The sequence below is a fragment of the Adiantum capillus-veneris genome, chromosome 4, assembly GCF_014529385.1.
Source record: "Adiantum capillus-veneris isolate H3 chromosome 4, ASM1452938v2, whole genome shotgun sequence".
NCBI classification, from domain to species: domain Eukaryota; kingdom Viridiplantae; phylum Streptophyta; class Polypodiopsida; order Polypodiales; family Pteridaceae; genus Adiantum; species Adiantum capillus-veneris.
This window is the reverse complement of record NC_140934.1, coordinates 7,084,620-7,107,419: the sequence shown is the minus strand read 5'-3', so window position 1 is coordinate 7,107,419 and position 22,800 is coordinate 7,084,620.

Genomic DNA, 22,800 nt, shown 5'->3' with positions numbered 1-22,800 from the left:
CTATGGGTTACTTTGTGAGAAAAGTGGGCAGACTAAGGTCCACAAAAAAATCTTATCTCACTGGTGGTAGCTGCAAAAATTATCAAAATTTTTAAGGTGATTATTCATCTATTGTTCCACATTATGTCTTTTAGTCACCACTTCAAATTCAGAATGAAGGTAGATATAAAAAATCCCATCAAAATGCCTATTTTTCTTCACAAAAAAGTCTTCAGTGGCCCCCGTTTTGTTGAATTTGCATAAGTCCCCAAAGGTGAGCCTCTCCTTGCATGAGATCATGACCTAATATGTTTTTAGAGTTTGAAAACATGCATGGTTGTCAATTATACACAAATATAATATATAGATATGATGGGGAAAAAAAGATTAGTATATAATTAATTCATGGAATCTAGAATAGTGTTAGTTGTATATACAAAAAATTAATATATAAAAATATAGGAAATCAAATGAAAAGGGTCCTCATTTGTTTTATTAATGTATATTTATCTACAAGAGATAAGGAGAAATACCTATAGAAAATACGAATTTAGTGAAAGGCAATGACTGATGGTGAAAGGTATTTTTTTCAGGTTTTTTCTTGGAGTGGATTCACACCAAAAATAAGAGAAGCTTGCATGAAATGATTTTTTATAGAATACATGATAAGAAAGATCATGGTAATGGTGAGTAAATGTACATAGCATACTTAGGTAAATAACACACATCTAAGTAGAAATATTTAAATAAATAACAAAAATAATTATAATAAAAAATCTATATATTTAGATTCTACATACAATGAAATACTTATACACGAAGGGCGATAATATATTTTGGCTTTTATTTTTGATTTATTTTTTTGGCTCAACTAGCCTAGTGACTAGCTAAGTTAGGGTTTTAAGGAGATATAGGAAAAGTCTCCTAACTTACACACGCCTATGTACAGTGAAAGGGTGAAGATAGCCATAGTGTTTGGGTGATTTTGGTAGGGTGAGGTAGATCAATATGGAAATTACTGAGAGCAAAAAAAAAATGGCTATCACTACAAGCTATCTAGATGTCTTGAAATCTCTATATGGGAGTATCTTGTGTAAACTCTCTGATCCTTCTAAAGAAGTATATTTGGAAGAAAGTGAACATGTGATCTCAAGTGAGGAAGGTTCATCACAAGCTATTCCTCCCTCTTTGTATATGATACGAGCTCTAGCCTTTGTCACTATCATATCTCAATAAATCTTGGGCAAAGTGTGGACAATGATGATAGTGTTGTAGTTTGATTGGAAGTCTCCCCAGAATTGTGGATAAGCACAATAATGGGCTACATAGTCCATTACATTTAGAAGCTCTATCAAAGTGCTCTCTCAAAGAGCACTGCAGTGAAAATATCTAGGGTATCTACACCATATTTAGATGCTCTTGCTATATGCAAACATGATTAAAAAACCAATGATTCTAGCAATGGGCTCTCATAACTCACTTGGATTTTGTACCTCAGGGAGGTCACCCAAGAAAAATGTAACCTATCACGTGAGTTCAACCGAAGGGTATTTAAAGTTCTTGAAACTTACAAAGATTTATATACAAAAGATTACTATTTTTTCAAATTTGAAAAAACATACAGATTTTAAAAAAAAAGGGTACATTATATTCCTTAAAAACTTTACAAATAAGGAGCTTTACAAACATGTCTTGAATGCACGTGATATGGTAGTTTTACACATAGTGAACCCCCCAAGTTTCGTACTTGGCTAGTCCCTTGCACATGTATGGTGTACATTGTATGTATAGTAAGTTGTATTTGATGGCACACAAATGGCTTGAAGATGCTAGAAGACGTATCCCTAGAGAATTTTCTCTAAAGATTTATGGAAGTCCGTAAAAATAATAAAGTTTCCTCTTTTATGGTGTTCCCCATTGTCACCTTTTGGGCGCTTAAATGGTAAATGTGGTCCGAATGTTATGCTTGCATTGAGGAAAATAAATGCTACTACCTCATGGGTTGAAAGTTTCTGGGTGTCCTCAAATCTTATACTACGTTGGGTCTTGAACTTTGGGTTCAAGCATGGAACAGTGGACTTTGGTTTTCCACTGAGACTTGTGTTCACATGTGCATGCTCGGAAATGCCTTGTGTGTGAACTTTTCGTAGGGTCTAGTACCATCGTGTACTTGTGCAAGAACATCCTCTAGCTACAGTAAACAAGGTTGTTTTTCATCAAAACTAGCCATTATATTATTGAACTCTCTAGTTTTCAACACTTCTCTTGCAACTTTAGCCATCCCTCTTCAACGAAGATCAGGAGGTGGAAGCTTTGTCCTCAACCTATGTCGATAATGGAGAGTTTCATTTCAGCCATTCAACGACTTCCATTGCAAAGGCTTAGTCCAATCTACTCTAGTGTATGCATTCTCTTGTCCTCCGGCCTTGCAAAGATTGTGTCTTCTTATTTGGAAGACGATTGCAAGCAAATGGAGGAGAATGTGGGCGCTTGAGAGAGTAAATAGATACGAGCAAGTGGCTTGGTCAATTGACATCAACTGCAACATGGAATGTTTCACTTTCATTGGTATGGAAGTATGGCATTGTATTTCCCATGATACTACGTACAATTTTCCCAATAAATTTTGAGGGAGGGGCCAACCGTTCTGGCTCGTTGTGTGTTCTATTTCAATTTAGCTATGTATTTGAAGTATACTAGTGTTTGTCCTCTTAGTATCCAACTTGATAACATTGGTATTAGAGCATAGCATTCTTTCACTTCTATGGTGAAAGATGATCCTTGCAAACACAATGGATAGGCTAACAAGACAAGCTCGAATGTGGGTGGTACACATTGTGTACATAGTACAGGGCATGGAAAATTGCTAGAGGTTGAAGGAATCAAGAATGGGAGCATCTCAAAAGAAAAGAATAGGTGCAATATGATGAAGCTTCCACTCTCAAAGATAAAAATTATGGTCAACAAAAGCTTCTTGAGGTACAAGAGAGCTAGTTGAATCAGTATCGTGAGGATTCACGGGGGCAAAAGTGTATGTAAGCCACAAAGATGGAGTCATACGTATGCAACCCCTGAATCTACCATGTGTGTGCTTGGATCATCATGAAGGTTAGGTGAGCGAAGTTTAATAGAACACACACAATTTTGTTGGAGGACAATGAACACTCTTCAAAGAGGCAAAGGATGGATGCGCATAGAGAGGAACCCTCCTTCAATTCACATTGTGTGAGAAAGTCACAAGTGATGCATGATGTGGAAACTACACAACTTTCAACTAAAAATCTTAATGCGCATTAATCAAGTCATGGGCTGCATGTCACATGCACATCGTGGTCACATGTGTTCATTTGTGCGTTGCACTTGAGCCACATTGACAAGCTCGTGCTATAGGTCAACATAAGTCTTAGTATAGCTAAGGATCTAGCATGGCACTTTGTGAGCCTTTAGAAGGAGGTGCGTGATCAAGGGGGTTAATAGTTGCATACCTTCACTTGCATAGTGAAATCATAAAGTCTTATAGGAATGTGAACAATCCCTAAAGTCACTTAGACCATTTATTAATTAATAAGATCTCTTTTAAGGGGAGTTGTGGGTGTTGAGATGTTGTGAACAGTCCCTAAAGTCACTTAAACCATTTATTAATTAATAAGATCTCTTTTAAGGGGGAGTTGTGGGTGTTGAGATGTTGCTAAATGTGTTCACACATATTTTTAATTTTAAATTGGACATAGAGGAATTGAATTAAAGCCCTTTGACCAATTTGAGAAATTTGACAAGTGGCAAGTCTAAAAAGACTTACTTATAAGGGCATTTGTAAGTTTGAGCTTCCAGGGCATTTTTTAGGGGGGCTAAGAGCTCTATTTTTGTAGCATTTCTCTGCACTTTGAACCTTTCCATAGCCATATCTACTTTGAGGGAGCCTCTTTTCATCATCATTTCTATGTATATGGAGCTATTTTTCATCAAAACAGTCAATTGTATTGCTGAATTCTTTTCTGCACCTTTCTTGCAATTTAGCCATCCCCTTTCGATGATCATGTGGAAGCTCTCTCCTCAACCTATATCGACAATGAAAGAGTTTCATTTGGATCATTCAATGACTTCCCTAAGGAAGGGTTGATTGAATCAACTCTAGTAGAGGCATTCTTGTTCTGCGTGCTTGCAAAAATTGTGGCTCTTGTTTGAAAGGCAATTGTAAGTCTCGGAGGGGTCACTATTTATAAATTTTGTATATCCCGTGCGTTCAATGATTATTTTTAAAAATTCTTATTTGTGAATTTTTACAAATAAAATACGCCCTTTTTCTATTCAATCTGTAATTTTTTTTGCCAATTCCATTTTATGGGACCCATCTGTATGTAAAATGTGAGAAAAAAGTCAAATTTAATAATCCCTTCTGCTGCACTCATGTGAGTTGCATAATTATTAAGTGCTATGACTAGTTGATATTGTGCTAATTCTTTCCATCTTTTGTGGTGTGTATACCCTATCAACTACCTCATTTTTGTGCTAATATTTTCAATTTAATGCTTGTTTTAGTACTAGGCTTCATTATGGTTGAGTCATGACAAAAACTCCGGAGTCATGACAAAAACTCAGTATGTTGAACTTTGTGTTGATGTATGCTCGTGTGTGTGTGTGTGTGTGTGTGTGTGTGTGTGTGTGTGTGTGTGTGTGTGTGCACGCGTGGTGTGTTTGGGAGCATATGCTAGTACCTAGTTCTACACCCACTATTGGGCATTGACAACATTAGTGACGATGGCGTGGCATTTAGTCAATACTATGCATGATGGAGGTGATGGTTTTATTGTCTTATGGGTGACTACCGTGGGTCTTTAGCTTGAACTTTCCTTTAAGGGTGAATCTGGGCTATCTTGGATTCATCTAGGTATATTTTAGCCGTATAGCGGACATGAAGACTTCACATCATGAAGTTTTCGTCCAAGTTATGAGCACTTGATATTGTGATAATTATTTTCATTTTTTGTGGTGTGTACGCCCTATTAACAACCTCATTTTTGTGCTAATTTTTCCGATTTAATGCTTTGTGTTAGTGCTAGGCTTCATTATGGCTAAGTCTGCCCTTGATCTCCAGAGTCATGACAAAAACCCAGACGCTGAAATTTGTGTTGATGTATGCTCATTTGTGTGTGTGTGTGTGTGTGTGTGTGTGTGTGTGTGTGTGTGTGTGTGTGTGTGTGTGTGAGAGAGAGAGAGAGAGAGAGCATATGTTAGTACCTAGTTCTACACCCACTATTGGGCACTAATGATGTTAGTGGGGATGTCGTGGTATTTAGTCAATACTATGCATGATGAAGCTGATGGTTATATTGTCTTGTGAGTGACCACCATGGGTCTTTACCTTGCACTTTCCTTTAAGGGTGAATCTATCTCCGCTTATCTTGGATTCATCTAGGTATATTTTTTAGTCTTATAGTGGACATGCAGAATTAACGTTGTGAAGTTTTTGTCCAAGTTACAACCAATTGATATTGTGCTAATTCTTTCCATCTTTTGTGGTGCGCATTCCCTATTAACTACCTCATTTTTGTGCTTATCTTTTAGATTTAATGCTTATTTAATTGCTAGGCTTCATTATGGCTGAGTCTACCGTTCATCTCCAAAGTCATGACAAAAACTCAATACACTAAACTTTGTGTTGATGTGTGCTCGTGTGTGTGTGTGTGTGTTTTTTTTGGTGTTTGGGGGGGGGGGGGGGGGGGGGGGGGGGGGGGGGGGGGGGGGGGGGGGGGGGGGGGGGGGGGGGGGGGGGGGAAAGCATATGTTAATACCTAGTTCTACACCCACTATTGGGCATTAATGACGCTAGTGTGGATGCCGTGCTATTTAGTCAAATTACTATGCATGATGGAGATGATGGTTATATTGTCTCGTGGGTGACTACCATGGGTCTCTACCTTGCACTTTCCTTTAGGGGTGAATCTAGGCTTATACTCGATTCATCTAGGTATAAAAATTATTAAGTGAAAACACCCCAACCCCCCCCCCCCCCCCCCCCCCCCCCCCCCCCCCCAAAAAACACCCAAAACCCAAGTTGCAAGTAAGTGTAGGAACATGTGGGAACTTCATAAAGTAGATAAAAGGAACAAGATGCTTGGTGGAGAATCGACACCGACATTCACTTGTTTGCAATGTTGAATTTTTCACATGCATTGGTATGCAACTTTGGAATTGTATTTCCCATGATACTATGTAAAATTCTCCCATAAATAAAGAAACGTATGAGAGAGTGGTCACAGGCTTTGGCTCATCGTGTGACTTGCTTCATTTCGGCTATGTCTTTGGACTATACAAGTGTTTGTCTTCGTAGTGTTTAACTTAGTAACATCCTTGACGAATGAAGTGGGAAAGAGTGAAGATGTGATCATGAGTAGAGAAGACTCGTGTGAATTGGGCTTGTCTCTAAGGATACAAGCCCTCCATCCTTGTACATGAGTTGAGCTCTTGTCTCCTTAATTCTTGTGCAAGGTTTTGCCAATCATGATAGTCATTTAGGTGCATGAATCAAAATTTTCTTAGACTTGTGGATGGGCACAATGGTTTGCATAGTCCACTATGGTGATAGGCTCTTTGAAAATGTGTTTTCAAAGAAAAATGCGATGAAAATCAAGGTGGAACCATACATAAAATGCAATATGTAATCGGTATGTAAGGTATGGAGTTTTGCAAAGATTGAGGTTTAAGGTATGTAAAAATACGTATTATTGATAAAAATAATTTAATGAATAGAGAAAAATAGGAATTTTGCAATAAAAACTTAAAACATATAAACTATCACCTATAGCTGATCAGACAGATCTACCTATCTAAATTATCAAAATCAAGTGGCTTTTCACTTGTGACTTGTACGCTAACAATTGCAAAATATCCATTACCACTTCAAACACAATAATTGTGACTTTTATGTGATGATAAAATCTTGAATTACAATACTACCAAGTTAAAATTGGCCAATCCTCATTGCTAGCACCACACCCTAAACATTAATCAAGACTTGTTGATTATAATTTTTGCTCCAAACTAAACTCGGCTTCAAACTCGAGTAAAAAACCTCGCTCCACCTAACAAAATTCATACGGACAATCAAGCTTGAGGAGGGGAAAAAAAAACATAGGGATTGTACTTATACAATATCAGTCCGTACTATATGGATGTACCATACGAATGGGATTAGTAAAAATTCTAGGTGCATGGTAAAATTTCCATGCGTAGTCATGCCATCAAGGTTCCTTGATGGGGTTGGGTTGACGAGGCTTTCGTAGCTTACGCCATGCTATGGTGAGTCTCTACTCATGAGTAACTAGAATAGATCTCGATCCAGAGATTTCTCCAATTCCGACCTTTTAGAGAAGGTTGGGGTGCTCATCTCTCTATGGGCTTGGTGGCACTCCATGATCTCATTTAATATATTGTGTGTGCCAACTCACCTATCTATCAAGTCATAATTATACACATATATAAGTGATGGTGCCATTTAGTTTGTGTCATTCATTTGAGTGTTGTGATTGTAAAGGTTGGAAAGATGGAAGGAATCTAGATGATGGGTGATGAGGGGTCTTAACTCGTAGATGCCATTACGTATAGAGGTGTAGAAATCTAAGATTTACATGTTGCAGGTGGTTTGTATGTAGGACCTAGTGTGGTTTCAAAAGTGTGAATTATGTGTTGTGTGCATTAATGGATAGTGGCGGTGTAACTAAATTGTATAGTGGATAGTAAGCAATTGACTAATTTCTACACTTCTTACATTTCATGTTTTATTCAATGTCTATCTTTTCACCAATGGATTGGGTTGGAGCCATTGCCAAGGGGGTGTAGTTTGGTGCAAATACTTGGTGCATTATCCCTAATGTTGGCTTGAACTTCCTCTCCTTTATTGCATCTCTTGTTTTATTGGGTGAATCACCCATTGTTGGATTCTTATTCTCTTGCCGACCAAAGGGGGTAGAAGATATGTTGGAGGGGTGTCCGCTGGGTCTCTAGGATGGATTGATCCTCCTCCACTCCAAAATTGCACTCTGATTGCATGTAGTTGTTTATTTACATTACTGTAGAGTTTCATATATGAGATACATGATTTAAGGGGCTAATATGTAGATGAGAAGATCTACTTGAACTAGAGATCACAAGGTTTTTTAAATATGATCCTCTTTTATTATATTCTTTGTATTGTCAATTTTATGAACTTGATGGTGTGGAGTTTCTAATGTTTTCAAACACCCTTCAAAGATTTTCATACATCATATATGTAGTTTAAGGGGCTGCGTAGATAATCCCTTTTACCCTTGTTAGTTCATTTTCACATGAGCAGATCTACTTGAATGAGAGATCAAGGTGGAAGAATTAATTCGAAGGCATGTTTTGTGATCTTTATCACACTAGAAACCCTGGCTATCAAATCGTTTTAGACCTAAGGAACCTTTGAACTACTTCGGGTTCAACACATATCTGTGATAACCATCGTGAAGAGACCGTGCAAATCACATTTCTTTCCAAAAAAATTCTCTTTCTTAAATTTAGTATTGCTGGTGATAAACTGTTTAGATCTTATTAATTTTACAAGTTTATTCATGTAAATTAATATTTCTTTCGTTGGTAAATTGTGTGTTATTTCTTGTAGACATTATAGCATTCTTGCTCTACGGTTGATTCAATTTTTACTATGCTTCTCTAAAGGTGTAATCAAAAGAAAATTGTTTCTTTTAGCAAGTCCAATTTTAAATCTTTTTTTTTTTTAGATAATTTTCCTTCATAATAGCGATCTTACATAGTTCTAGAATTTTTTTAATAATGTTTTAGGTTTTCAAGAGGTGAATATTACACTATGTGGCAATATTTCAAAGGACTACCATCTTGAATATGCATGCTTAAGCTATTGATTGAAATTATTTTTTTTGTTTTATGGGGTATTTTTTGAATACTATTGGAAATAGATGTTTTTGGTTATAGATCTATTTTATTAGTATATAGGTGAAAATAACTTTTTATTCTTGTGTTACTTTGGATATTATTGAGAATAGATGGTTTGGGTTATGGGGCTATCTTTTGTTATTACATATATGAATATAAATTTTATTTTTGTGTTATTCTCTGAATAAATTCGATTAGTGAGTGATTAATCCTTAACAAAGAAGAAGCCTTAGCAAACTTTCCTTATCACTATATTTGAACTTTAAATTAATAAGATTTACTTTCATTCAGAGGCTATTACTACGTATACATTTCAACATATATATTGTAATATGCCTCTTGTAAAATCATCAAGCACCTACACTTTTCAAAAGTCTCTTTGGAATGATTGAGACTTTTAGTAATTCATTAGTTTTACACATTAATAAATATGAGATTGGTTGTTTGAACGATTGGTTATTTTTTATTATTTGTGGGTTAGGTATATTGAAATTGAGCTATGGAATCTTTTTAGACAAGGGTTAATCATTCACTAGTTGCATTTATAGAGACATGGATATGTGTTGTTCTTTGTGTGTGAGCATGTTTAGTGGTGCTTGTATAAGTTTGTATTCATTTTTATTATGAGACAAAATACATTTCTCATGTAATGTAGCACATGCTCATTTTAATATCCCCTTGTTATGAAAAATACAAACACACACATAAGTATGTATTTGTGTACATACACACGTATGTATGTATGTGTCTACATACATGTATGTTATGTTTTTCTATATATAAGTTACAAATTTTTTTGATACGGCAAGAAATAAGTAGTCCTACACTTCGTAATTGAGATCTCGAAGGGCTCTCTCTCTCTCTCTCTCTCTCTCTCTCTCTCTCTCTCTCTCTCTAACATGGGGTGCTCTAGAGAGGATCTAGGGACCGAATCCGAGGGTACAACGTTGGCTTCATCTCTGTTGCACCTATTTTCACGTAAATTAGGGGTAAAGTAGATTGAACTATTGAGTAAACTAGGGTGTACATAGGATACATGGATCAATTAGGCTAGAAGCTTGATGGTTGTCCTCGGCCAGCAGCAAATGGAAGCCTATTGAGGCATGGAGGTATGCTAATTAGCACATGCACAAAGAAATGAAAGAATGCATGTATGTAATTACTTGTATGAATGCATGTTAACTTCACCATCTCTTGGAGTCCAATAACTCAAAGCTATTCCAACAAAATAATAACGTGAGAGAGAGAGAGAAGCAGCACTTCCAATAACCTGCGCAAAGGTGCGCCTACCTTAGGACTCAGGAGGTTCTCAAAAAATAGTGATGAGGTGCACCTACCGTGTGATATAGTGACGAGGTGCGCCTACCTTAGGAGGTTCTCAAAAAATATTGGAAGTATTAACTGAGGCAATAAAAAACCTCGATCAACTGTAGAGGGAGACTCTCTCTCTCTCTCTCTCTCTCTCTCTCTCTCTCTCTCTCACATGCGCGCGTGGCATGTGCTACACCCTTGAACCTTGGGACGGTTGGGTGGGGAGGTTTTATTGAATCGACCCCACACTCTTCCTTTCGTGTTGCTTCTCTCTCCGTCTCTCTCTCCAATTTGCACTCTCGATGTTTATTGTATGGCGCAAGGCACACTTGCATGAAAGAAGCCGGGGCGAGCAATTGTTGACACATGCCTGGGGGAGGGAGCCGCAATCCCTACCCCACTTATACTTAGTATAGATATAGATTATTACTTCTGTAATGCTCATACTATCCTGGTAGGAATGGTAAAAAAACCTATTATATGGGTAACTCATACTGTAAATTTTGACAAAATTATTAGAGAGGTAGGTACCGGAGATTTATGGAGTGCAAGAGAGAATAAGAGAGGATGCAAGATCGCGGAATTTATTTTGTGAATATAACCAACCTGCAAATTTCATTTAGAGGCTCTGGCAAATTAATGTTGCCAATAGAATCTTACACACAGGATAGATAATTGAAATAAGCTTTTTTATGAGTTCTATTGAAAGTGAACTCTCTTCTTTTTTTTAAATATCCTTGCTATTTGAAGGGAACACTTTTGTTGCATATAGGTTTTGTAGACATGTCTATTTGGAATTTGGCTCATTTTAGTAATCTTTCCATCAGTCGTTTCAAGTGAGAGGGCCAACACATCTCTTCACCACACACAAGTATATTTATGGATGTGTGTGTGCTGCTGTTACTTTGTTGAGCATTCTATCATTTCATAAAAGGGAAGTATGAATGCGTTAATTCTATCTACTTATGAAACGAATGGCCTGCATTGTGATGAATCCTAGGAAAGTAATGAAATGCCTGTATTATATCTATTGTCACGAAAAAGAAATTGCTCGGGCAATTCGAATCTTGAATTAAGATACTTGTGACAATGTCCATAGTGCCATCCGTCATTGACAAATATATTGTGCAAACCATTGAGATTTTTTTTTTATTCAATGCAGTCTCTTAATTAAGAAAGTATAGCTAAGTCCCATCTCCTTCCATCCTTTCATATATAGCTTCCACCTTGTGTAAGAAACGACAATCGACCTATTGTGACATACCATGTGGTATTCCAAAATTAGCATCTTGGACATTGTCGCAAAGTGATGATGTGTTAGGGCATCTCAAGACACTCGACCTTCTTGACATGGCAGTGAGCCAAAAATCATGGCCTAGATCTTGACCCAAAACTTGGGGCAGTATCCGTACATGTTGACACGATACAATGCTGATGTGGTAGTGTTTTTTTATCAGTTTTGGAAAGAGTTGATGTTTTCTAGGGCTTCTTGATTTTGTATTATTGGGTTTATATGTAATCCTTGAGAGTTAATTCAGTTAGATTTAGTGTACATGGTTGCTTCCGAGAGTAGAACTACACCATTGCATGCCTCCTGTCTATCATGGGGTGTTCTCCCTTTCAAGTGCTTTTCCGTTTCGGTTGAAGTGATTCTGTCTCTTTCCGAGTGGTTGATGGAAATGGTATTTGAGATTAAACAATTGTTCTTTTGAGAGAAATTCAGTCTAGAGCTGCAACAATCAATTGTTGAAGATGAAGCATTTTACGTAAATTGTTGTCTGAAGAAGCAACATTTTATAGAAATTTATTTTGAATAAGCTGCTTTTTACAAAAGTTTCTTTTTGAGAAAGTTGTTTTTAAAGAAAGATTTTCTGTTGAAGATATTAGAAGAAAGTGTTGTTTGAAGGAAGTTCTCTTTTAGAAGATTGTGCTTTTTGCAGACACTTCTTTTTTAACCTCTTTCCAAAAAGTTGGAGAAGCCAACAACGGGAATGAATACATTGAGGGAAAAGAATTTGCAAAATCAGTAAGGATCATTAACACCAAATTGAGAATCAATACAAAAGATAGTGAAGGTCAATCCACTACAAGAGGTTGTGTGCTCTTGTGACGCTTATAGCGACGAAAATACATTGGGTTTTTTAAACCCCCGGCGTCGCTAAAAGCGTCGCTATGAGAACGTCGCTATAACCGTCGCTACCGCAGTCTTTATCAGCGTTGCTATAGGCGTCGCTATATAGCGACGCATATAGCGACGTTGCAAGGCCATAGATAGCGACGTTACAGTGCACAATTTAGCGACGCTCGAGATTAAAAAATCTTGGTGGCAGGCACCCATCAACCATATTGAATGTTTCATTGGTCTATTTACCTTTGAAAAAAAGTACAAAGGTAAATATAGACCCAAAATAGTCAGCCACAAGACAATATAATCCTAGGAAAGTAATGAAATGCCTGTATTATATCTATTGTCACGAAAATGTTTCATTGGTCTATTTACCTTTGCAAAATAAAGATACAAAAATGACAAGCGTGAATTGATGGAAGTAAATAAATGACAATTGTACACAGCAGCAAAATCACTTGATTGTTGATCATTGTAAATTTAATAGTTACAAACCATTGTCATTATTTAAAAAATATACATGGTTTTCAAAAATACATAGTTACATGGTCTCATGATACATAAGCTAGGACAAAAAGAAACTAATGCTATCTAGCTATGGCTAAAATGACGTCGTCTAATCAGACGTCTCATCGTGTCCAAGCGGCGTATCTGTCGGATTCTGCAAAAAAAAACAATAAGATAGCTTTTTGTAAGTATAAACATATAGCGAGCAACGTTTATAAAACAATACAATAAATAGAAAATAATAAACCCTAATACTAACCATGCCGCCGCGAGAAGTCAGGATGTCTATAAGGGCGTTTAAGCCCTTCGTGCCTGCGTACCCACGCTCATACAGAGTGGGATCACGTCCTGTAAACGACCACTGTCAAAACATACAAAGAATCCATTATGTTAGAATTTCAAATCCCATAAACCCTAAACTATCAAACATAGATGCGAAAACACTTACAAAATCGGCCTCAAATGATGCCCACCCGCCGCTCCCCAAGTGGTGCGAGCTCCCTGCCTCTACTCGCGCTCTGGCTGCCTCCTTTTGTTGCTTCCACTTGTTGGGATTCTTGCGCGCTTCTTTCTTCGCATGCTTCCAATCTTCTTTGGCCAGCCAATCTGGTCTGTTCCATCCATGCTTGATTGCTTTTTGCACTTCAGAACGCTTATGCTTGCAGTATTCGCGCATTCGAACCTTCATCACATCTTCATTGAAGCGGTCATCCCGTGTTGGAATGGGAAACTCGTCATGAAGCATGCTGATGACTATGTCTTTTAATTCATTCGGTACTTCACTCCAAGTCTTTAGTATGTAGTGTCCAAACACCTGAGAGCAAAGACCGCGCATGCGCGAAATCACCTTCTTGCCGTCATCATCCAAGATGATGCCGCCGCTGAAGTCGATGGAGTAAGGCAAGCCCTCTCGCCGCTGACGCGTGAACCTGGGTGTCTCGACAGGGGTCTCTAGCGGCGTGTCAACGGGGGTACGGACGCCAGGTGTCTCCACTGGAGTCTGAGCCCCGAAGCCAGGAGTGTCCACTGGAGTGACTCCTCGAGGAGTAGCTAGTGGTGTGTAGCTGTGGGGAACGGCACTCAGCCGCGCAAACCCTCGTGTAGATGGCGATGCCGTGGCTGGTGTCGGGATGGGCAAAGAAGGGGAGGGTAAAGAGCCTCGTCAAACACGAGGCGGTGTCGAAGCATCGGTGGCACCACCCCCACAACAACCGCCACCACCACCACTAGAGCGTCAGTGCCTAGACGAGTGTGAAGATCGTCTCGTTGATACCGAAGCTTCGGAGTGCGCTGAGGACTCCAAAACAGAGGGAGATGCGGATGGAGTAGGAACGCGTGATGGTGCGCCTGAGCGATGACGCTCCACGTACCACTGTCTCTGCTGGGGTGACAAAGAAGAAAGAAACTCATCATCATCCATACCTGCATTAAACACACGAACATTTAAAATTAATATTGAATGAATGGAGTAGAAAACAAGGACAAGTAGATAGAGAGACAGAGAGAGAGAGAGAGGAGGAGGTGCTCGTCGTCTCTGCTAATGAGAACATACCTAGAGCATACGTACCTGGAGTGGACGCAAAGACCATTAAATACAATGACGCAATGACGCATATAAATACAATGACGCAAATACTTAAAGAGCCGGAGAATCATACAAGAACACTCCAGTGCTTGTAGCTTTGGAATGTTCAAAGGCTAGCAGCAACAGAAAGCGTTCTTCTTCTATTCAACTTGAGTGATGAAAGAGGCAAGTGCATAACTCTGAATTTACAAAACGGAGCACACTTGTTCAAATACAATATTTATGGCTTTAAGAGATCTCTCTCTCATCCTCGCATAGCTCAGCATAACTTCCTATATCTATATAGAGCTCTCCGTTTAAACATATGTCCTCTGTTTCATTTTGTAGATCCTCTGCATGCACATGAATGGTTAGCATGGTAGTAGGAAAATATTTCTCAAACATACACACAACCTGCCATCCATAGCCAGGCCTAAGCGCAAATTTCGAGCTTCCTTGGCAAAGTCCGTCCATGTTCCATCTATATGTTTCCAGGCTGCACAATCTGCAGGAATCCGTAGCACACCATACGAAGATTTATTCTCCTCATGCCATGATGCTAGGGCGGCCATGGACTTACATTCGAAGAAATGCTTGATGCGAGAAAGCAGAGGAAAATGTCGCAAAACCTTTTGCGGAATTTTGTTCCGTGGAGATCTACTCGATATCTTTCGGAATCACATTTCGGACAGTTCTCCATGTCTATGTATTCCTCTCTGAAAAGAATGCAGTCATTAGGACAAGCGTGGATCGAATTATAATCCATCCCCAAGTTTCGCAAAATCTTTCTTGCTTCCTCTCGAGAATCTGGCATCACATTATCAACTGGTAGTATGTGCTCTTTGAGCAATCTACACAACATAAAAATACGGTAGAACTGTGTAAAAATCTATCAGATCATTCTACATTTAGAGTTTTATATATTAAAGTAAACTAATTGTAATAGATCACCTGAAAAGCGTTGTGACGCTAGTATCACTCCATCCAAGCTTTGTATGCATGTTGAGAAGAACCAGGAGTGCTTTCAATCTAGACACACGTGCTCCATTATACAATGGCGTATCGGCTTCACTTTTCATATCATCATAGACAAGCCTTTCTGAATCCATGATCATCTCGATCATTTCATCAACTTCGGGCTCAAACATTGCCTCGTTGGGAATGTGGTCTGCATGATCATCCCCCGAGATGTCAGAGGCTACATCTTGTGGCCTCACATATGCTGCTTGACCAAAGCGCCTACGAACACGTCTATTGGGTTGCAAGATTGCTGCCTGTTGGCCAGCGTCAGAGTCCGACGAGTTATAATTGGCAACAACTCGATCTATAATAGATGGATCGAATTCGCCAAATTCGCGAACGTGCTGCAAAGAAACGTGTCTTGTCCGTCGCACGGCATGCTTGCAATGGTTACAAGGACATAAGATCCTCGTTGAGAGATAGGTGTTTCGGTTGGACGGCCCCACATCCTCGTCACTACTCATAATGAGGGAAAAAATCTTATAACCTGGACAACAAATTTACTCTTCTATTGGCATTCTTCATCTTCTCTCTCTCTCTCTCTCTCTCTCTCTCTCTCTCTCTCTCTCTCTCTCTCTCTCTCTCTCTCTCTGTGTGTTCACACTGTAAACTACCTCACATTCTCTAGTCATGTCCAAACCCCGCACACCTCGGTCTAGAGGTGCACGGAGATCAGAACCATCGGGTTATAATCTCGTCTTTATTGGTCAATGCCTATATTTGAGGGTACAAGAAATCTACACACCCACGTCTAAATGATACTGCATGTAGTGGACAAAACCCCTTTGCCTCTTCTCTAGCTATAGCATTTCACAGCATCTTAACATCTTTTCATAGTAGATCTTTGTTTGTAGCATGGAGGTACGTCATTCTTGCAATGTAGCTGAAGTCTGCTCAAGGCACTTAATTCTTATTCTAGATTTGACGGGATGCGGTGTGTGTGTGTGTGTGTGTGTGTGTGTGTGTGTGACCCTTGGAATCGTCATCTTGAATCACTAATTTCTGTGTATGCTCAATTTGCTCTTCCATTAGCTGAACATGACGGCTTATTGTATGGTAGCAGCAGTCGAACATGCAGGTGGAATTGCTGGTTCGCATGGACTGTCAAGGCTGTGAGCGCAAGAAATTTTCTCACCATTTCTTCTAACCTTATCTTAAACGATTTCTTCGCCATTTCTTCTAACCTTAATTAAATAACCTAAATCTAATTTAATATAACATATATAAACCTAAATATAATCTAATATAACGTAAATCTAAATCTAACGTAAATAAACCTAAATCTAATCAAACGTAAATCTAACTAAAAATAAACCTAAATCTAATCTTAATTTAAATAAACCTAAATCTAATTTAACGTAAGTCTACTAAAACCCTAATTAATCTTTAACGTCTTTTGGGATAGTTTCCTACGGCGTTTAAACTCTCTTCTTCTTGTGTGTGTATGTGTGTGTGTGTGTGTGTGTGTGTGTGTGTGTGTGTGTGTGTGTGTGTGTGCGCGCGCGCGTGCCAATAAAAAGAGAAAAATGGTTTAACCTTTCTATCACTCAAGTGTGGTAGATTGGTTATGCCATTTTCCTCTTGAATAACAAGTCTTGGTTTCAACTCCTCGTCGGCGGCTAGATTTTTAGGTCTCTTTAATTAGTTTCCTACGACGTTAAATTAAACTCTCTTCTTCTCGGGTGTGTGTGCACGCCAATAAAAAAAGGAGAAAAATGGTATAACTATTCTATCACCGAAGTGTGATAGATTGGTTATGTCATTTTCCTTATGAATAACATGTCTTGAGTTCAACTCCTGTCGACTAGATCTTTAAGGTCTCTTGGGATACTTTCCTACGATCATAAAACTCTCTTCTTCTTCTTCTTTTCTCTCTCTCTCTCTCTCTCTCTCTCTCTCTCTCTCTCTCTCTTTGTTCTATATATATCTCTCTCTTTCTCTCTTTTCCTCTCTCAATGTGTGTGCATTCTTTGATTATGCATGTGTGTGTGCGCTTTTTTGGTTTATGCATGCTCTCTCTCTCTTTTCCTCTCTCAATGTGTGTGTGCTTTCTTTGATTATGCATGTGTGTGTGCGCATTTTTGGTTTATGTATACTCTCTCTCTTTTCCTCTCTCAATGTGTGTGTGCTTTCTTTGTGTATGCATGTGTGTGTGCGTTTTTTGTTTATGCTTGTGCTCTCTCTCTCTCTCTCTCTCTCTCTCTCTCTCTCTCTCTCTCTCTCTCTATCTCTCTCTCTCTCTCAAGAACACAATGTGTGTGTGTGAGTGAGTGAAAGAGAGGGAGAGAGAAAGAGGGGAAGGGACCATGAAAGTGAGGAGAGGGAAGGAGCATACCTGGCTCTTCTTCCTCTCCTCGTGTGTGTGTGTGTGTGTGTGTGTGTGTGTGTGTGTGTGTGTGTGTGTGTGTGTGTGTGTGTGTGTGTGTGTGTGAGAGAGAGAGAGAGAGAGAGAGAGAGAGAAGGAGAGAGAAAGAGGGGAAGCGAACATGAGAGTGAGGAGAGGGAAGGAGCATACCTGGCTCTCCTTCCTCTCCTTGTGTGTGTGTGTGTGTGTGGAGAAGAAAGAGAGAGCGAGAGAGAGAGAGAGAGAGAGAGAGAGAGAGGGAGAGCGTTACCTTGCTTGCTTTGAGCGCGCGTCGAAAACTCAGATCTGAGATCTAAGTTTTCGGACGCTCTTGGTTATTTTTTTAGCCCTGTCGGCGTCACTATATGCGTCGCTATGAGCGTCGCTATGTTACTTTTAACATAGCAACGCCGTGCATTTTCATGTTTGAGCGTCGCAGTATGAGCGTCGCTAATGTTAAGCATGGCTTGTAGTGATCGCTTGGCAAAGCTGTTTGTCTCATATATTAATTCGATTATATATAGGATACCTAAGTATATTACTTTAGATGAGGACTTCAAATTTACTGTTACTTGGGAGAGTAGTGTGTGAAAATGTGGATAAGAAGCATATGCTCAAATTGTTTCATATGTAGATTGATGGGAAGTCACAAATAACCACCTTTGTGGTATCAGACTTGTTCAAGTGCCATATTTCTGATAATACTATTTTCTAGAAAACGTATCTGCCATTGGTGGATTTTTCTTACAATAACACCATTGATAATCTACGAGGAAGGCACCATTAGAGATTGTCAAGGGTGGCAAAAAGGTTCCGCCTTATTTTGTGCACCAAGGATAAGATTTTCCAGAGAGATCATTTTGTATAGACACTAGAGAAGGTCTTGCATGGAGACAAGTATCGACATAAGTTTGCAGTTGAAGAGGAATGATTAGGTGCTTCTTCATTTTGAGAAGGCACACCTTAGAGAGAGGAAGGGTAAGGAGAGGCTTTTCCCAAATCTAAGTATGCGAGGCTATTCGCCCTTGTAAGTTTTGGAAAATATCAACAATGTGACCTTTATACTGAGATTTCAAAATACATAGTAGATGTACAATGCTTTTTATGTGAGTTTGGAATGAGACGGTCATGTTCAGACAACTATTATAGAGTGGTTGTTAGAGTTAGCTGCTATCAAACTTAAGAACTTCATTCAGATCAGACTATAGAATAATGGAAGGCGGAACTGAAACTGGGAATGAAATGTCACTGGAAGCATGTAATCGAATTGGAATTGTATTACTTAGAGACTATACAAAGTACACTAGAAGCAGTACTAAAAAAGCTTCAACATTAGCCAATGGCTCGAGATATGATTACAAGGACTGGGTTAAGTCTAGATAATAGCAAGAGATCTACTCTAGGAGCTAGAGATATCGAGAGTCAAAGACAGAGCGAGAGAGACCCAAAATAAAATAGTGATTCCTATTTACAATCCCTCGGATTGGTGTCTAATTGACTGTGTAGTGTCAGTTACTGTGGTAAATATTTGGTTACTACCTCTGGAAGCTTTTGACGCACTTGTCGGCGAGCCTCTTACTAAGATTTGTTCCCTCCTTCTATATTTCTACTCCCCTTTCTTGAATTTTGGTATAATACCAAAAAATTTAAAAAGTGCTACTGTCAAAGGTAGCTCCACTGCTTTCTTTCATATCTTGTATTTTTGCATCAAGACCTCCTATGTGAGCATAGGACTCCATTGTGAAATCTTGTCAGCATAGGACTCCAAAGTGAAGTCTTCCAATGTTAGCATAAGAGTTTATTGTGAAATCCTGTCAGCATACAACTCCGGAGTGAAGTCCTTCAATGTTAGCATAGGACTCGAGTGTGAAATATTGTTAGCATAGGACTCGGGTGTTGTGCCCATGCAAGAAAGCGTCAGTGGTTTAATCAATGTCTAGCGAGAAGATCTTCTTGTCGGGGGTGTCTCTTTCTGCGAGGTCGGTGAAGTACTTTCAAGGGTTCAGAGGCACTAAGATTTGCATTGTCTTTCTGAACTAGTATGTCATAATAACTAATATTTAATTCTTCTAAATGATTTTCTCATGTTAAACTGATCATTTAATATGGGTAAGTATCAGGGGAGAAAAAGCTAGAACATTGGTTAGGCTGGCCAACCTCTCACAGTAGGGATCCAAAGGAGGGAAAATAGGGATCCAAAGGGGGGCCATCTTCAAAAGAGCAATGTATATGAATAGTTCTTTAAAGACCTTAGGGTTTAGCCCATTAAGACTTCCAAAATGCTAAGGTTCCAAAAATAAATGAAATCTCCAATGGTCAAACCTTAGGGAAAATTGGATGCTTGTGGGAAGACTCAAAAGTCTTTCCACATCCCTATCAAGGAGGGGGCAAGCCATTTTTGTAGGGAATGAGAGAGAAACACACACACACTCTTCCAAGCTTCCTTTACACAAAGGGCATAGTGTACACATGTCAGCTTCTTAGCCCAGTTGCCCCCAAGGTGCATTCAAATTCTATTGGATGGCCATAGAGGTGGACCAATGAGAATTAGGCTAGAGTACATTTAGTTTAATTCATTGAAAAACACTTGATAAAAGAATATAAATTACGCTCTCTAGAAGACTATTGGACAGTCTCCCAAGGGATCCAATGAGCATTCAACATCCCAATGGCTTGCCTGATTTCTATTGGCCAGAAGACTAAGAGGTCCTATGAGAGATTAATTGAATTATTTAAATACCTAAATCTCTCACAAAAGGGAAAAGGGGGACGCATGTCACAAGGCTAGCAATTATGCTTCTAATTTCCTATTGCCATTAAGCCTGGCATGAGCCAATGAGGGGCCAGCAAGAGGAATTAGCAAGAGGGGTCAACCAAGAGAGAGAGAGGGGGCCGATTTTTGCAAGGCATTATCACACACACACACACACACACACACACACAAGCTCATGTGTGAAGGAAAGAAGACTATCTCCTTCTCAAGCTTTAATGGAAAGCTCATCATCTACTCCAAGCTTGTGAGAAGGGAGGCCTACACCAACAACTCTTGGCTTTGTGATGCAAATCCAACCAAGAGCCAAGCTCCAATGCATGCTCATCTCCTCTACCATGCTAATTACTAAGCTTTGCCAAGCTATTAAGAGTGATTATGTGAGGAGAAATACTTATTTCTCAAAAGAATACTCCTTCTTTCTCTCGATCTACTCTCATTATATCCTGATAGCTCTCACCATCTTTGAAGGTAGGTCTTGGATCTGAAACCGTGAGGGAATTGATGTTGTTTTTTCAAGTGTAAGCTTGGTGCTTGAAGCTTCCATCTTCATTGCACGAGCAAGTTATTGAAGGAACATAAAGTATTGTATTGTAAAATGTCTCCCTTGATGGGGGGAAACTATAATACAAAGCCTTTTGGAGGGGGGACCGGCTCCATGTAAATCCGGTCCTCAACTGTTGTCAATAGCTTAATTTCTCTCTCTTTTTGAAGTATTGTTCATGCCTATCTAACTAGGTGTTATGCTTTTGGTTCTCTCTTCATCCAAGCACTCTTGCTATGCTCATTAGGAATCTATTCTTAATGAAATGCTCACTATGTCTATGTTATTTTCCGCTACACACAAGTTACTAGACTATTAAATGTCACATTGGTATTAGAGCATAATGTTTCTCTTTTCTTGCTCAAGAAGAGAGGTCCTCAAGCTAGCTATGAATTGTTGGTATTATTAATTGCAATTGAGTAAGTAGAATAGGGATTTTTCAGCCTTGCAATTCGCCTGCTTCGTGTAGATAACGGGGCATCACCGTCAAGAGCTATGGTCTTAATAGTAGAGTCCTACGGGGCTTGCCTACGGCTTAACCACTATTGAGCTATTAGAATCTTGATAGGAGCCGGTGTTGTTTTGGTGGTGAAAGACCCTCTCTTCTATTCCTTGCAATTAATGATATTCGAGCCACGAGTATAGGAGCTTGAGTGCTTTTCTAAAGGGGTTAAGAGGAGTAGCAACTAGGGCTTGAAGTGCCAAATTACACTTACAAATTTTACACCTAAAAGTTGTTAGAATGGTTGACAATAGTAAAGAGAGTGAAATTAATGTTGATAGCTTTGATTTTTCTAATGAACAGGCTACTAATGGTGCCCCTATGCTTGTCAATTACCTTGTTACTAGGTTTCAACAATCCATGGGAAATGCATCCCTCCAAAGTGAAGTGCAACGACAGCTACATGCTCATGGGATTCTCCAAACTCCCCACCAAGAAGAGAGAGTACCTAGGAAGCCTCCTTGTGAGACTTCCAAAAGAGGCCTCTCTCCAAGAAGGGAAGAATAAGAGGATCCGTACGAAGGGCTCAAAAATCTACTACTTGATGACGCATCTCCTTCCCAAAGGAGAACACAAGTTTCAATGGTAGAGCCCCCACTAAAAGAACAAGAAATAAGTGAGTCTCCTGCCACCTCTGCAGAGATGGCTCCACGAAGACAGCAAACAAAACGCTCTCAAACACCCCCTAAATGGAGAAGACCATCACACACTTCTCTACACCATAATTCAAAGAGGGACAAGAGAAAACAAGAGAAGAAAAAGGTGAGAAAGAGGTCACCCTCTTCTCCATCTTCTTCATCCTCTTCCTCTTATGAAGAAAGTGATGGTGCAGACAAGGAGGAACAAAGGAAGAAAAAGGCGAGAAAGAGGTCACCCTCTTCTCCATCCTCCTCAAATTCTTCCTCTTCTGAAGAAAGTGATGGTGCAGCTCTTGAACCACCTAAAAGAAGAATCCATAGGAAATCCTATGCGGTGTGGAAGAGGTTGTTCAGCTCAAAAAGTTCAAAGAGGGAGGAGAGAACATCTCTTTCATTACCTACGATGGCACCTTTGGTGGTATGGACAAAGTCTTGGCCTTCATCCAATGATTTGATGCGGTGTTTGGAGATGAGGGCTTTATGGAGTCCTCTAAGCTACACCATGTAGCTCTGCATTTTTAAAAGTCCGCCAGGCAATGGTGGTCTAGCCTACGAGAAAATGGTG